Consider the following 12473-nt stretch of genomic DNA (forward strand, 5'->3'; position numbering starts at 1 on the left):
ATCATGCTCAGCAGTCTCCTCCTCCTCCACGCACTCGGGACACATGGGGGACACCGCGTGTCCGAACCTGTGCAGATATTGCCTGAAACAACCATGGTCTGACAGGATTTGTGTCAGGTGGAAGTTCACTTCACCATGTCGTCTTCCGATCCAGCCGGATATCTCCGGTATGAGTCGGTGCGTCCATCTGCCCTTTGTGGAGTTGGACCATTCCCGCTGCCAGCGGAGCATCGAGAATGACCTTCTGGTACCTCGTATGCCCCTTGTGTCACGTTGGTCGAAACACTCTCTGTCCTCCTTGATGGCGATGCTGAGAGGCATCATGCCGGACAAGACACAGATTGCATCGTATGACACCGTACGATACGCACTCGCAACTCTCAGGCACATGAGCCTGTAGGTACTTTCCAGTTTACCACGGTAACTGTTAGTACCTAGCGCTCTGGACCACACTGGCCCACCATACCTAAGTATGGACGAAACCACGCTGGCAAGAAGTCTTCGCTTGCTGCCATAAACCGCTGAGCTATTGGACATCATACGAGATAGTGCTGCAATAGCCGATGAGGCCCTCTTACAGGCATAGTCGACGTGACTCCCGAACGTGAGCTTGTCGTCCACCATAACCCCCAAGAGCTTCAGGGATTGCTTCGAGGTGATGGTGCAGTCTCCGACTCTGACCACCGCCTGTTGCTCCGATTTACGGTTGTTCACAACCGTGACCTCCGTCTTATGATGCGCGAGCTCCAGTTTCCTGGAGCGCATCCAGTCCTCGACCTTGCGTATACAGTGCGCGGCCGCCAACTCGACCTCCTCGATAGACTCGCCGTAAACCTCCAGCGTTATGTCGTCTGCAAAGCCGACGATCACAACCCCTACAGGGAACCTGAGTTTCAACACTCCGTCATACATGACATTCCACAACACCGGGCCCAGGATAGAACCTTGCGGAACTCCTGCGGTAATTGGGACGCACTTCTAACCCTCCTCTGTGTCGTAAACAAGTACTCGATTCTGGAAATAATTTTCCAGAATCTTGTTCAGCGACACCGGTACATGGATGCTCCTGAGCGCGAGCGCTATGGAGTCCCAACTGGCACTATTGAACGCATTCTTCACGTCGAGCGTGACGTTTGCGCAGTAGCGTATTCCCCTTCTCTTGCGCTGGATTGCTACCTCCGCCGTCTTGATGACGGAAGAGATTGCGTCCAGCGTGGACCTGGCCTTCCGGAAGCCGAACCGGTTACTTGCCAGACCGTGTACGCCCTCCGTGTACCTCACCAGTCTGTTGAGGATGATCCTCTCAAGCACCTTGCCCGCGGTGTCCAGCAGGCAGATAGGCCTATATGCCGATGGGTCCCTCGGCGGTTTCCCAGCCTTCGGCAATAAGACCAGTCTCTGCCGCTTCCACCTGTCCGGAAAGAGACAGTCATCCAGGCACCTCTGCATGACTGCCCTGAACAGCCCGGGGGCCGTTTTTATCGCCAGCCTGATCGCCAGGTTAGGGATACCATCCGGTCCCGGTGCCTTGCTCACCTTTAGGGATTTGGCGATCACGATGAGTTCCTCATTCGTAACCCTTGCCTCTTCCCCTGTCTCGACACGGCTGTCGTCGCTCACGGATTGGATGCTCGGCAGGTTGGCCGACCATCTCTGGTTTATGTCTGAGATACTGGAACGTCGGACGTGAGACTCGACCGCCGGAGGCCAAGGACTTGGCTCGTGGCGTGGAAAGAGTCCCTCGATGATACGCTCCAGCATCGCTGGTGATCGCTCTGCAGGCGCCAGCGCGCTTTTAGTCTTGGCCATTGCGATCCTGTAGGCGTCACCCCACGGATTTGTATTGGCACTCGCACATAGTCTATCGAAGCAGGCCCTCTTGCTGGCCTTTATCGCACTCTTTAGCATCGATCTTGCCGAACTGAATGCTGCGCGGCGCTCTGTCCTCTCTTCTTCGTTTCGCGCACGCTGCATCCTCCGTCTTGCACGGAGGCACGCACTGCGAAGGTCGGCTATCGCGTCCGTCCACCAGTAAACCGGTGGCTTTCCATTCCTAGGTTGGCGAGTCCTAGGCATGGTGGCGTCGCACGCCCGCGATAGCATAGCAACTAGTTGGTCAGCAGTCGGGCAGAGCCAACTGCCCCCCTCGCGCTCCCTTCTCATTGCCTCTTCGAATACCTCGGCATCAAAGTGCGATGTCTTCCACCCGCGAACGGTCGGAGTGTTGGCTCTACCCGTCGCTTGCCGCCTCTCGTTGTTGTCTACACTAAAACAGACCGCCTGGTGGTCGCTATTAGTGTAGCCATCGTCTACCCTCCAGTTCTTGATCAGTCCTGGGCTGGAGAACGTCACGTCGATGATCGACTCCGCACCATTTCTGCTAAATGTACTTTTGTTCCCAACGTTGGCCAGATCAAGGTTGAGCTTTGCAAAAGCCCCCAACAGGATCTGGCCCCTCTGGCTCGTAGTGCGACTTCCCCACGCAACAGCCCAAGCGTTGAAGTCGCCCGCCACCACCAACGGCGTTAGGCCCGTTAGCTCCATGGATAGGAGGTCGACCATCTGGGTGAACCTTTCGGTAGACCAACGTGGCGGAGCATAGCAACTGCAGTAGAACACTCCGTTCACCTTAGCAACTACGTACCCTTCTTCTGAGGTTGAGACAACCTCCTGAACCGGGAACTTGCTCGTCGTACATATGGCCGCCAAACTGGACTTATCCGCAACCCAGTTACCGTTTCCGGGAAAGATGCGGTAGGGATCCGATATGACGGCGATGTCCGACAACGACTCAGTGGCTGCTTGGTGTAGCAGCTGCTGAGCCGCGAAGCAATGGTTCAGGTTCAGTTGCGTCACCCTTACGCCCGTGGTTTCGCAGCCGGCTTACCGGCTGGGCACCTAGGGCCTCCCATAAAGTGTTTCGCGTCCCGTTTGGCGTCGTCGTACCGCCGCCTTGAGTTTTATTGACTGTTGTTTTGCAAAAACTGAAGTATCTAACTGCTGCTAGAAAACATACCTACGATATGTTTCGGCTCTGATTTGTTTTTAGTTTTTTTTTTTCAATCCTGCGCTCGTAAAATTCTACGTTTTTATTTCATTGAACATTATGAAGCACCTCTCAACCATAATCAAATCATTTCAATACGTTTCTGAAAATAAACAGTGATTCTTTTAAATTTCAAGCTTAAAATTCGGAATATACGAAACATGTGAAAGTGGTCAAGGCGGTCCTAGCCACTAAATTCTATATATTCCACAATGTCGGAGTCAGGGTCACGTGAATATGCGGCATAGAGCTGTCCATGTGAGAAGCATGAATACTCGGAGCTTATGCCACAAATTTTCAGTGTCTGTCCTTGGGTTTTATCAATAGTCATCGCGAATGCGCGACGCACGAGAAATTGCAGACGTTTAAAATTTAACGGCAAATCGGTAGGAGTAATTCAGATACGCGGGATTATTACGACTTCTCCTTTGTCAGAATTGTCGCTTCAAGGACATTTGTAATCGGGTAGTGGCAGCAATGCATCTGTTCGGTGGTAAATTTGACCTTGAATCTATAAAGTAGTAGTATTTGTAAATATTTGATTAGCATTTTTCTCTCAATTGAGTGTTTAAGTTATTATACTTTATTTTTCTTTTTTTTAAGACTCGTTTGAAGACTATGGAAACTAAGTGTGTAACTGACGATTTTGAGATATATGGGGTGTCGAACGTCGTGCATTTCGAGCTCGTCTTGTTCTTTACCGATCAACTTCCCTTCGGGACTCGTATATTTCCTGACCTTTTAATATTCTATCTTCAGTGTTGCGGAGCCTGACACTTTTATTGACCTGCTACTACTCGTGTCTTAACTCGCAAAACTAGAACAAAAACAACGAATTTAATTTTAACTCAACGGCATGTTAAGTATTTGAACATTCCACTTACAACAACTTTAACTGAAGAAAAAACACTTTAACCACAGCAGAAATTTGTCAAAGTCAACTAGAAGATATGCAACAATCAGTTTGATCATGTAGATTAGGGAACATTCCTTTTATAAAATACCCTTAGCGGCATCTTCGTTAGGAAGCATTCCCACTACATGTGAAAAAAAATTATTCAAAACCAGCTGAAACCAGTATGAATACTCCTCAGAATTCTTGCAAAAACACATTATTATTTTTAATCTATTATGTTTATTACGTACCGACAGTGTCTTCTTCTTTCTTGAAAAACAGTCACAGCACAAATTAACAGAAACCGACGTTGAATTTAAGTGGCATCAACAGTAACCAATACGAAAATCGCATAGAACTATTCCATAAAATATTAAAAAAAAAAATGAAGGCTATCGATTAAGTACTGTAGGTGATGAAAACTTGTTTCGAATTTTTCCGATCAAAGGCAACAAAAAATCGCCTAAGCACAGTGCAATTGACACTTCGCAACATTATAGTTTTCAATTCAACATTCAACAATTGATTGTAAATCCAGAAATTTGTAGGAATGCAATAGTGCCTATTTAACGAAACATGAACAGAAATCAATGTTTTTTGAGAAGCAAAAACTACACGTTTCTTTTACCAGCTAACAGAATCATTGCAGCATGAGCAAATGTCAATGATCTAAGTCAGTGTGCATTTTAGAGAAAATTGAACAGATTGATTAGATCCGAGCAATGGTAAATTAAATCATCGCACATGAACTGTTATTTTTGTTATTTCTTTTCATTTATCAGATAAATAAAACGATTATATGCAACTTTACTCGAATAAACCAGAAATTTAATTTACATTATCAAGTATATGCCCTTGAATAAAATCAAAGCCACGTTGAGAGTATTCACATGCATGTCGAGTTTGCTGCTACCACGCTATAGCGCTTTTGCATAGAAAAGGTGTAGTAGGCAGCGAAAACGAATATCACTTTATATGTGAATCATTAACAAGTGCTTTACTCAACAACGACGCTACAACAGCTTGTCTACCGCTCATAGCCTGCAATCATAGTAATCTAATGACGTTGTTTTTGAAGTGAAAGGTGGGAAAAGGCGAAAAGGTATTTCAATTTTTTTTTAACTTTATCAGTTGATTATTGTTATTTTTATGGTTTATTAACTCGTCGGAGATCAAGACAAAACAAACACAAAAAGAATCATTCAAATCCGTTGATTCTATTTGGAGTGAAACGCCGTTATACAGACACCAACTTATTTTTATTTAATAGATTTTCTGTTCTCAAAAAACAACCTGAATCTTTATCCAAAATTCGGCCTCTTTTGGTGTCCTTTTTATAAGAAAATCAAATTATTCTCCTTGAAAAAGCCACCAAGAACGTCCGAAACGTCGACCAATTTGACTGTGATTACATAAAATAGGCATATCACAGTAGTATAATTTTCAATCAGAATTGTAAATTTGCTTGTCATAGATGCAAAATCCACTACAAAATTATGCAAATTAGAATTATTGCTGTTGTATACAAAAGAGTATCAGAGGGCCCGCAAACCTTCAAACAATGTATTCAATTTTTGATTTTGCTACCTAGGAAAACGGATTTTTTTTCTAAAAAATCAAAGTTCGTTGCTATCCTCGCATGTCCACAAAATATTAAATTCCAAATTTCAATGTGATCCGGAAGGAAAACCAGTGCGGAAACGGCGTGTAAAGACAAAGCAATACAATTCACTTCACCGATCTCCAAACGTTGGGAAAAATCACGTACACTCTAAAGTGCGCGAAGACAGGAGCGCTCGAGTTTGTTAATTAATTATCGCTCCCTGCCGTTGTCGACTCTCTTACCGCCAGGCCAGGCGAAGTCCACGAGTCAGACCCGCCAAAGCCGTTGAGGAAATGACTTTTCATCTTTTTCGAGTTGATTGGAGAATTAGCGCCTTCGTTTGTCTGAGGAGCTGAGATGTGCTGAGGTGAAGTAAGGGAAGGTGGATTCCGTCAAATATTTGATTAAGTCATTTCGTTGTCTACTTGGGGAATTTAATCACCTCATCGTCAAGATTGGCACGGTGTGATTGCGGAGAGCTTTTCTGCACCAGCAACGCGGCCAATGCTCGAGTGGCTTCGCCACTGACGGGTTCGGAACTTTAAAGTTAAGCGGAATGCAGAGAACATATGTTTGGATGGCAGCAGCAGCGTTTTTTTTTTCGGCTTTCAGTACAAACGGTTATGATTTACGGTCGTATCGAACGGTCAAGCAAGTTTTAAATTTATGCCAAACAGACACAAAATCGTGCGCACTTCCCGCCAGGAGATCGGAATCCTATGCAAAATTCCAGGTCCTGCTGCGAAGGGCCCGTTCCGTTCCCGGTGCGCTGTTACAGTACCGTGCACATATTTTATATTTTATAATCCGAAAACTGCAAAACGTGAGTTTGGTCGATCGGTAGGGTGTGCGTGAATTGAAAATTACCTATAATCGATTTCCAATTAGGATTCACTTTGAAAGCAGTACTTGTAACAGATGATTGACCAAAAATTAAAGTTTTTTCCAAATGTCAGCCCATTTAGCTACAAAAGTACACCCCAATCCGTAACCGAAAACAAGCAAACCAAGCTCACGGCGTTCGCTTACAGCTTTTCACTTAGAAAGCGGAAATAAAACTATCTCCGCCATCCTGCCCCTAGCCGGTGTGCCTCTCCGCGGTACTACACAGCTGGGAAGTAGTTCACACATGAATTGATTTAAATTTTCGACTCTCCACACGAAAGTGTCCATATTGTTGGTCATCCGTTGTGCTTCGCCGTTGGTCCATCATTCCTCGCCTCCAGACTGGGCACACTGGAACTGAGGATGCTAGCAGCACCATTTGAACTTCACTCTCGAGTGGTCACAACTTTTGTACGGTAACTACCAGCAGGCAGGCAGGCGCATCCCATACTAACGGAGGATTTTTCTAACAGGTCTCAGTTCGCTCACAAAACTGGGCGTTTGGTTTTTATTCTACAGGGATTGAGTTTCAACCGATGGCGATTTGCTTTGGATAATGGCCTAAATGTGACTAAAAAAATAACATCGGAGTATCGGAATACTTTTTATTGATTTTATTGATTCAAGCAACAATCATTTCTGCTGAGGTGGTTATCCTAATTTACAACATCAAGAACAACGAATTCAGAGTAACTGCAATCGATGTGACGAACTCGACAAACAAATAGAAAACCAAGCTTACAAACTTCGATTAGCTTCTAAATGTGACGAAATATTTCAATGTAAATTTAAAAAAAAATTAACAAAATAAAATATTCATGGAGTTAAGAACAAAGAGCAGATATTGTTTACCGCAGCTGATGTTCATTTGACTAACAATTGACTTTCGTAAGAGTCGTTAATAGTATTTAAGCAATTATCAGACCAACTAATTTTGAGAAGATGATCGAAGTGAAAAAACAATGATCATTCAAATCCAATGTTGCATGATAACCACACTGCCAGCAAAGTTTTATTCTGATCAGAGACACTGGCTATTTTCTATTTGACGTGCAAAACTCCTTCATTACGAAGTTAATGTACACAAATGTCGACTAGATATTAACTGTATAAAGCACAAAGCAATAATTCTTTTGAGATGATACAATTCTATATTTACGATGAACTATGCAAGAAAGGAAAAAAAACTCTCACCCTACATTCTCCGTCCATTTCTTAAGACAGTTCGCGTGCCAACGGGAAAGAATTTTCCTAGGCCGAATGACACTCGGAAGTAATTATAATCCGCTAATCATCTTGGCAAGCACACACCAAGCCGCTCAAGGGTTCTAGCGTCGTAGTTTGCAATAATTATGACAGTTCCGTTCATCCGTTCATCTGGCGCGACCTCCTCGGTGACAGCAATAATGGACTGCCGGCCATATGAAGGAGTGCAGCACCCCAACATCGGCCACTAACAGATAGCGTGAGAGAGAGAGAGAGAGAGAGAGAGAGAGAGAGAGCGGCAGCATTTTCGGCCGGCAGGATGAGAGTGCAATAATAAACAAAATTGGCTTTCGCAAAACAAACATGAACAGTGGTAATAATTCGAATGATTCGAGATAAAAGCGTGCCCAGATTCAAGTGCCCCCTCGCCAGTCGGGCGAAGCTCATTTGGCATGGCCAATTTGAAAGAAAGCATATTTGTTATTAAGAGTGCTGCTACACTAACTCTTCCGCGGCTGCTGCGGGAGAAGGAAACGCCATCGCCACTGCATGATGACTGTTATTGTCTTTCTGGGTGGCCGTGGTTTGATGGTCCTAACATTTGGCGCTTGCCGACGGAACGATGATAGAAATGGTTGTCATATCGTGTATTAAATACAGCCAAATAATTGCCAAATTGCTAGTTATTTTGTCGCCTTAATAGGCGATTATCGGGGATTTATTGGATGATTCCGGAAATCTCATTTTTGTGGACCAGAAAGCTCGCTCATGTCTCACGAACGAGAAAGGCCTGGCAGTTGGATGCAATATACATTACGTTTTGGCGTCCGAGTGGGAAGAATTTACAGATTCTGTCGGTTTTCGACAATACAAATGAATATGGAGAAAAAAAATCACAACTTGTGATATGCCATGATTTTATACACCAAATTAGAACTGAAGCATCAAGAGTACAATCGGTACTTTATTGTAATAGTTTAAGAATTATTTTTAGTCAGACGGTAGATTGAAGGTTAAACAACGTCGAAAAATAGTGTCGAGTACAATCGGAGCATTGTGTTTCCTTATTAAAAAGAAAAATTCTGTCACCATGAAAAAGCAAACAAAACTAATTTCAAACCAAAGAATACACGCGCGATGAAATATTCTCTAGTCTGTCTGAGACACAGCGAGTCAAGATTTTTCGATACCGATGTACGAAAGACCTGTTCGACACTGTCATTTTGCTGATTTGGCGTTTGACGTTCACCGATCGGATCCCGCCCGATGTCTGTGGCTGGACAGAATCAAGCTGATCGTGCACGCCCGAGGAATGCACCGGCAAGCCGAAGCCTTCCTTCTGTTCGTGGCGAGGAATCATTTAGCTGAAAAGCGTTGCCGCGCAACGATCATTACTTCAGTCAGGCTAGGAAGAACGCGTTAGGTTTTTATCTACAATCTATAAAGGTGACTTATTGTATTACCTAGTTTCTGAGGTATAACTATAGTGAAACGAATCAATCGATAACAATCCATCAACCGTAACATTAGTGTGGCTATATTTTGCAATAAAAATTACTCAAAGTGTGATCCCGCTTGGAGCTACAGGAAAAAATTGCTCTGAACAATCAAATGTACCATCATTGCATGATCAGCAATTAGGACTCAGTGGATTTACCCAGCGCTGCATGAATTACTTTGTACCCTAGCGGCTTAGGACAATTAATTGGCGCCATATTTTATCGAGAAACGCATCGGAAGCGGCATACCAGGCAACATTGGGTTTAAAATTACTTTTCACCCTTTGGGAATTATCAGGTATATATATATATTTTTTTAACTTTATATCTATGAAATTATTCATAAATTGATAACGAAATATGTGAAATGAATGAATAATTACTTCATATATCACTTGAAATATCCTTTCTTATTACATTTAATTTCAATTCCGTAACAAGACCTTTCACTAGCGGATTTTACCTTTTTCTTTATTCTCTTCAGTTATTTTAATAAATAAATAAATTTTCGAATATTAGTTTGACTGTGCAAATCGTTGAATTGAAAATAAGAGGATTGATTTCAGTTTTATGATCACCATAATTTATATCTAACATCACAATATGCACACAATTATAAAAGCTTAAATACTTGCTTTCACTAGTCGAAATGTTTAACGAATTTAATCTATAGTAGAAGTATTTTATTTTTTTTGTTTAATTATTTCAAACAATTTTCCCGAAATTGTATAAAATTTCCTCTTCAAAAACTACTGTGTTATACTGGGGCTGCTTTAACAACTGCATCGTAAAATCGAAAAATTTCATTAATTAGCTCACTCACCAATTGGGTAGAAATAAAATCAGAAAAACAACCCTAAAACATGTTCATGTTGAAACAAAATCGAAATAATAAGTCGAAGTAATACAAAACTCAACAAATATTAGGCTGCAGAAATTTAGTGCCATGTAAGAACGAATAAAAAAAACTATTTTTTATGATTACTACCCAACTTGATACCTTTTTTAATGCTTTGATCATTTTCGACGATTGTGAAATCGATTTTTTTTTTTCGTATATAACCATTCTTCAGCGATGAAAGCGTTTATGTTTCTCAACTAACAGGCACTCATTCTAAACAAAAAAGCTGTTATAATTCATGTTTAAAACAGCTGTTCATTTATGCTTCAATTAAGTTTATGCCTCGTAATGTTTTCTGTAATGTGGAATAGTTACTCAATATTTTTTCAGACTAAAAACAAGCATTGAAAACCTTTATAAGCATTTTCAAATGATTTTGAGCTTATTTTGGAGACAATTTCTGCTATCGCCTCTTTTGCTTCTTAATTTGAAAAATGTATAACCGTTGGGTTTTTTGGTCTTTTTTGACATTTAAAAGCGAAGTTGAACTAATTTGATCACAATTTATTCATTCTCTCAACCCTCTAGTGTCCAGTGCCACTTTTAGACACGCTTCAGTGAGGCCTCTGAAAAGTTTCAACAAATACTTAAAAAATGTTGGTAAAGATTCATAGTGATTTTACCGAAGTCCGTCTGAAAAACAACTTAAGCACTAGAGGGTTAAAAGGCTTTCAACGATGATTCCAATTTTGTCTGGTTTTCTCAAACTTTGTTGGGCGATTCTGAATTTTAATTTTATTTTTGTACGCTTCACTTGTGGTTTAGTATTTTTATTTTTTTGAGCTTGACCCCAAACCAAATTTTAAATTTTAGGTATTTCTTCAAAATTATGACTATTATCACCATATCTGAGCGACTTGAAATGATTATAATTTTTCGAAAAGTCTGAACATAGTTTTATATTACCCTCAGTTTTTGTTTTACACAAAACATTGTTTGACACAGCACATTACATTCTAAAGGGGTCTGATGACAGTCGAAGGTGTTTTTTAATATTATTTACGAACTCATTTTGACGTGGGACTAGGTCTTTGTTTTCTAAGCTAGATTACATTTTGTAATATTGAAAATGTAACTGGCAATTGTTGCGTCGGATTTCAAACGATTCTAGCAAGCGAACGACTTAATGTATCTTAGGCATTTATGTGTTGGTGGATAGTTGAAATGTGTGACAATTGTTTGATATAATGTTTAACATTGTTGCTTTATTACTTAATGGTGAGAATAGGGAAAAAGTTCCAAGATCAAGCTTTCCCATACATTTTCATCGCTATTGCCTTGCTTCCCAAGCACGAATAACACTAACATGGACGGAATAAATTCCACTGCCTACATATTCTAACTCAACAATGTGTTTTGTTTCGTTTCTCTTTCTCGAAACTGCGTGGCCTCGCCTTCAACGCAAAAATCTACGCTAAACTCGATACAAAAGACTGCGTGTAGAAAATTCAGCTTCATTCTTGTTCGTCCCAGGTAGCGAATGGAGTAGGGCTGTTAGAGGTACGCGGCATTAAGAAACGAGAGCTGCGTACGAGCTCAGGCACTGCATACGACATACGACAGCAACAGGTACCATCGTATGCCGCAGGATATTTTGCTGGCACAGCTACCAGAGGGCAGAGCGGCTAGCAAATTTGTTATGTGCGGCCAAGCAAAATATTTGATGCTACCGGTGCACTTTATTCTATACGTTCTTAAAATTACCGAAAAAATGAGCTAAAACATGCTATAACTTTGTAAAGAAAAGTCCTGGAGATGTGTGGTCTTCAACAAAAACGTGTGTTTTGTATGCCCAAATGCTTCTCTAGCATAACGTTGTCTTGTAAAATGTAACTAACAAAAGTTATGTGCAAAAAACTAACTTTTAAGTAACTTTTACAGAAAATACTCTGTAACTCTGGACCGAAAAAAGATAGGATTTTCATTTGTTCAACAAAGTTTCACATTTTTTTAATTTTCTATAACTTTGCTGAACTATTCTTCTATCTCTTAACACAAAAAAGCTATTTTTTTTTATTTTTAGTATAGTAATTTTTTATATTTTTTGACAATTTGCGATTATGCGGGTCATTCATACAAACAATTGTTATGAAGACACTTTTAAGCTAGGATGAAGGTGAAAGGCGCTATGGAATTAAGTTCCACTTTTTGCCTTATTGGACCACTGTGCGGTGGTGCGATCATCAGCGTTATATAGCACACATTTCTTTTTGAAAATTATGGAATCAGTTCTTTTCAGAACTATAAATGCTTTAAGATAAGAGTTATGAGAATGTCCGCAACTACCACTAGTGTGAAATTTTCATGTATTTCTCAATAATTATTTTTACAATAACGACCAGAGCATCAAAGATAAACGTGCCTATGAACAGTTTATCGCAGCAAGATATAACCCTCATTTTAATAATTTCCACTGCTAAATTGAGTGATTTTCCGGT

At 41.4% G+C, this 12473-nt stretch overlaps 1 protein-coding gene across 3 annotated transcripts in view; it reads left to right on the top strand.

The window, feature by feature from the left end:
* The first annotated feature begins 9010 nt into the window (after window positions 1-9010).
* The window catches only part of LOC129718447 (protein aubergine-like), a 34357-nt gene continuing 30894 nt past the window's right edge, over window positions 9011-12473 (top strand). For 2 of the 3 annotated variants that reach the window (XM_055669237.1, XM_055669236.1), the window contains exon 1: window positions 9011-9432. The gene's annotated coding sequence lies outside the window, so the exon portion shown is untranslated. Of the gene's footprint in view, window positions 9433-11517; window positions 11605-12473 lie in introns of those variants that run through there. The other variant, XM_055669238.1, reaches the window with a different exon arrangement.

The sequence above is a fragment of the Wyeomyia smithii genome, chromosome 1 (genome assembly GCF_029784165.1).
Source record: "Wyeomyia smithii strain HCP4-BCI-WySm-NY-G18 chromosome 1, ASM2978416v1, whole genome shotgun sequence".
NCBI classification, from domain to species: Eukaryota; Metazoa; Arthropoda; class Insecta; order Diptera; family Culicidae; genus Wyeomyia; species Wyeomyia smithii.